At 48.2% G+C, this 5,416-nt stretch overlaps 1 pseudogene; it reads right to left on the bottom strand.

Annotated features, from left to right (window-relative positions):
- Positions 1 to 442: 442 nt before the first annotated feature.
- On the bottom strand, positions 443 to 1,120 carry LOC149970392 (uncharacterized; annotated as a pseudogene).
- Between the last annotated feature and the right edge of the window lie 4,296 nt (positions 1,121 to 5,416).

Here is a 5,416-nt window from a genome sequence, read left to right as displayed (position 1 = left end):
GTGGAGGCCACACACACTACTGAGCCTCATTTTGACTTGTTTTAAGGACATTACATCAAAGTTGGATCAGCCTGTAGTGTGGTTTTCCACTTTAATTTTGAGTGTGACTCCAAATCCAGACCTCCATGGGTTGATACATTTGATTTCCATTTATAATTATTGTGTGATTTTGATGTCAGCACATTCAACTATGTAAAGAAAAAAGTATTTAATAATAATATTTCATTCATTCAGATCTAGGATGTGTTATTTTAGTGTTCCCTTTATTTTTTGAGCAGTGTATTTAGACAGCAAACTGTTGTTTTAGGATATTTTCTAATCCAGAAACAACAGCTATACATTTGCCTCATATTAATCCTTTGATCTGAAATACGAATTAGCCTACATGAGTATACTGTAAAAAATGACCTACTTTACTTCTGTCGCAATAATATGACACTACCTATATTGTGGAGAAGAAAAAAAACGTACAATTGAACTCGGCTTCGAAAAGCAGCTGATACATTTTAACCTTGACTGCTGCTTTTCTTTGCTGAGGCAGCCTCATCAGTGTTGGCACCAGGCTCATGGCAAAGAGGGTCTCTTCATCCTCCTTCCTCTGAGCATCAGGTTGGGCTGCATCCCTCTCGACTGCTTGGAGGAGCCTCTGCTGAAATGACTTGAGGGAATCTGGGGGCTGGTACCTCAGATGACGCCTGGTGTGACGATGTTCCTCTTCGTTTCTCTCCATGTTTCTCTCCTTGTTTCTCTCCTCGTTTGTCTCCACGGCCACATCCTGTTCAACAAGGTCCTCAGTGGTCACTTCCGTGAGGTTCATAATAATCTCAGGTGGTCCTAGATCCAGAGGTGCTTCCTCCATTTCATCATCTTCCATGGCTGCACCGGTGGTGGTCATACTTGTGGATGATGTAGAGGGTCTTTATGCACCGCTGGTGGTCATACTTGTGGATGATGTAGAGGGTCTTTATGCACCGCTGGTGGTCATACTTGTGGATGATGTAGAGGGTCTTTATGCACCGGTGGTGGTCATACTTGTGGATGATGTAGAGGGTCTTTATGCACCGCTGGTGGTCATACTTGTGGATGATGTAGAGGGTCTTTATGCACCGGTGGTGGTCATACTTGTGGATGATGTAGAGGGTCTTTATGCACCGCTGGTGGTCATACTTGTGGATGACGTAGAGGGTCTTTATGCACCGGTGGTGGTCATACTTGTGGATGATGTAGAGGGTCTTTATGCACCGCTGGTGGTCATACTTGTGGATGACGTAGAGGGTCTTTATGCACCGCTGGTGGTCATACTTGTGGATGATGTAGAGGGTCTTTATGCACCGCTGGTGGTCATACTTGTGGATGATGTAGAGGGTCTTTATGCACCGCTGGTGGTCATACTTGTGGATGATGTAAAGGGTCTTTATGCACCGCTGGTGGTCATACTTGTGGATGATGTAGAGGGTCTTTATGCAGCGCTGGTGGTCATACTTGTGGATGATGTAGAGGGTCTTTATGCACCGGTGGTGGTCATACTTGTGGATGATGTAGAGGGTCTTTATGCACCGCTGGTGGTCATACTTGTGGATGATGTAGAGGGTCTTTATGCACCGCTGGTGGTCATACTTGTGGATGATGTAGAGGGTCTTTATGCACCGCTGGTGGTCATACTTGTGGATGATGTAGAGGGTCTTTATGCACCGCTGGTGGTCATACTTGTGGATGATGTAGAGGGTCTTTATGCACCGGTGGTGGTCATACTTGTGGATGATGTAGAGGGTCTTTATGCACCGGTGGTGGTCATACTTGTGGATGATGTAGAGGGTCTTTATGCACCGCTGGTGGTCATACTTGTGGATGATGTAGAGGGTCTTTATGCAGCGCTGGTGGTCATACTTGTGGATGATGTAGAGGGTCTTTATGCAGCGCTGGTGGTCATACTTGTGGATGACGTAGAGGGTCTTTATGCACCGCTGGTGGTCATACTTGTGGATGACGTAGAGGGTCTTTATGCACCGCTGGTGGTCATACTTGTGGATGACGTAGAGGGTCTTTATGCACCGCTGGTGGTCATACTTGTGGATGACGTAGAGGGTCTTTATGCAGCGCTGGTGGTCATACTTGTGGATGATGTAGAGGGTCTTTATGCAGCGCTGGTGGTCATACTTGTGGATGACGTAGAGGGTCTTTATGCACCGCTGGTGGTCATACTTGTGGATGACGTAGAGGGTCTTTATGCACCGCTGGTGGTCATACTTGTGGGTGACGTAGAGGGTCTTTATGCACCACTGGTGGTCATACTTGTGGATGATGTAGAGGGTCTTTATGCACCGCTGGTGGTCATACTTGTGGATGATGTAGAGGGTCTTTATGCACCGCTGGTGGTCATACTTGTGGATGACGTAGAGGGTCTTTATGCACCGGTGGTGGTCATACTTGTGGATGACGTAGAGGGTCTTTATGCACCGGTGGTGGTCATACTTGTGGATGATGTAGAGGGTCTTTATGCAGCGCTGGTGGTCATACTTGTGGATGACGTAGAGGGTCTTTATGCACCGGTGGTGGTCATACTTGTGGATGATGTAGAGGGTCTTTATGCACCGGTGGTGGTCATACTTGTGGATGATGTAGAGGGTCTTTATGCACCGGTGGTGGTCATACTTGTGGATGATGTAGAGGGTCTTTATGCACCGCTGGTGGTCATACTTGTGGATGATGTAGAGGGTCTTTATGCACCGCTGGTGGTCATACTTGTGGATGATGTAGAGGGTCTTTATGCACCGCTGGTGGTCATACTTGTGGATGACGTAGAGGGTCTTTATGCACCGGTGGTGGTCATACTTGTGGATGATGTAGAGGGTCTTTATGCACCGCTGGTGGTCATACTTGTGGATGATGTAGAGGGTCTTTATGCACCGCTGGTGGTCATACTTGTGGATGATGTAGAGGGTCTTTATGCACCGCTGGTGGTCATACTTGTGGATGATGTAGAGGGTCTTTATGCACCGCTGGTGGTCATACTTGTGGATGACGTAGAGGGTCTTTATGCACCGGTGGTGGTCATACTTGTGGATGATGTAGAGGGTCTTTATGCACCGGTGGTGGTCATACTTGTGGATGATGTAGAGGGTCTTTATGCACCGGTGGTGGTCATACTTGTGGATTACGTAGAGGGTCTTTATGCACCGGTGGTGGTCATACTTGTGGATGATGTAGAGGGTCTTTATGCACCGCTGGTGGTCATACTTGTGGATGACGTAGAGGGTCTTTATGCACCGGTGGTGGTCATACTTGTGGATGATGTAGAGGGTCTTTATGCACCGCTGGTGGTCATACTTGTGGATGATGTAGAGGGTCTTTATGCACCGCTGGTGGTCATACTTGTGGATGATGTAGAGGGTCTTTATGCACCGCTGGTGGTCATACTTGTGGATGACGTAGAGGGTCTTTATGCACCGGTGGTGGTCATACTTGTGGATGATGTAGAGGGTCTTTATGCACCGCTGGTGGTCATACTTGTGGATGATGTAGAGGGTCTTTATGCAGCGCTGGTGGTCATACTTGTGGATGATGTAGAGGGTCTTTATGCAGCGCAGGTGGTCATACTTGTGGATGACGTAGAGGGTCTTTATGCACCGCTGGTGGTCATACTTGTGGATGACGTAGAGGGTCTTTATGCACCGCTGGTGGTCATACTTGTGGATGACGTAGAGGGTCTTTATGCAGCGCTGGTGGTCATACTTGTGGATGATGTAGAGGGTCTTTATGCAGCGCTGGTGGTCATACTTGTGGATGACGTAGAGGGTCTTTATGCACCGCTGGTGGTCATACTTGTGGATGACGTAGAGGGTCTTTATGCACCGCTGGTGGTCATACTTGTGGATGACGTAGAGGGTCTTTATGCACCGCTGGTGGTCATACTTGTGGATGATGTAGAGGGTCTTTATGCACCGCTGGTGGTCATACTTGTGGATGATGTAGAGGGTCTTTATGCACCGCTGGTGGTCATACTTGTGGATGACGTAGAGGGTCTTTATGCACCGGTGGTGGTCATACTTGTGGATGACGTAGAGGGTCTTTATGCACCGGTGGTGGTCATACTTGTGGATGATGTAGAGGGTCTTTATGCAGCGCTGGTGGTCATACTTGTGGATGACGTAGAGGGTCTTTATGCACCGGTGGTGGTCATACTTGTGGATGATGTAGAGGGTCTTTATGCACCGGTGGTGGTCATACTTGTGGATGATGTAGAGGGTCTTTATGCACCGGTGGTGGTCATACTTGTGGATGATGTAGAGGGTCTTTATGCACCGCTGGTGGTCATACTTGTGGATGATGTAGAGGGTCTTTATGCACCGCTGGTGGTCATACTTGTGGATGATGTAGAGGGTCTTTATGCACCGCTGGTGGTCATACTTGTGGATGACGTAGAGGGTCTTTATGCACCGGTGGTGGTCATACTTGTGGATGATGTAGAGGGTCTTTATGCACCGCTGGTGGTCATACTTGTGGATGATGTAGAGGGTCTTTATGCACCGCTGGTGGTCATACTTGTGGATGACGTAGAGGGTCTTTATGCACCGGTGGTGGTCATACTTGTGGATGATGTAGAGGGTCTTTATGCACTGGTGGTGGTCATACTTGTGGATGATGTAGAGGGTCTTTATGCACCGGTGGTGGTCATACTTGTGGATGACGTAGAGGGTCTTTATGCACCGGTGGTGGTCATACTTGTGGATGATGTAGAGGGTCTTTATGCACCGCTGGTGGTCATACAGGTGGATGATGTAGAGGGTCTTTATGCACCGGTGGTGGTCATACTTGTGGATGACGTAGAGGGTCTTTATGCACCGGTGGTGGTCATACTTGTGGATGACGTAGAGGGTCTTTATGCACCGGTGGTGGTCATACTTGTGGATGACGTAGAGGGTCTTTATGCACCGGTGGTGGTCATACTTGTGGATGATGTAGAGGGTCTTTATGCACCGCTGGTGGTCATACTTGTGGATGATGTAGAGGGTCTTTATGCACCGCCGGTGGTCATACTTGTGGATGACGTAGAGGGTCTTTATGCACCGCCGGTGGTCATACTTGTGGATGATGTAGAGGGTCTTTATGCACCGCTGGTGGTCATACTTGTGGATGATGTAGAGGGTCTTTATGCACCGCTGGTGGTCATACTTGTGGATGACGTAGAGGGTCTTTATGCACCGCTGGTGGTCATACTTGTGGATGACGTAATAAACTATGTAGTAGAGGGTCTGGCTGTAAAATTGCTACTCGTTGCCCTAGGCTCAATACATGGATCCAGAAAATAAAGAATGTGGCAGAAGAGGCTGTTGGCCTGAAGCTGCTGACCCAGATCTCTTCTTCTCTTTCTCTGCCCTTCTCTCTCTCTCTGATACTTGTCCCTGTCCTCTCCACT

Source organism: Oncorhynchus mykiss, chromosome 29 (genome assembly GCF_057628025.1).
Source record: "Oncorhynchus mykiss isolate SJ-2025 chromosome 29, ASM5762802v1, whole genome shotgun sequence".
In the NCBI taxonomy this organism is placed as follows: Eukaryota; Metazoa; Chordata; class Actinopteri; order Salmoniformes; family Salmonidae; genus Oncorhynchus; species Oncorhynchus mykiss.
This window is presented reverse-complemented; position numbering and strand designations above follow the sequence as displayed.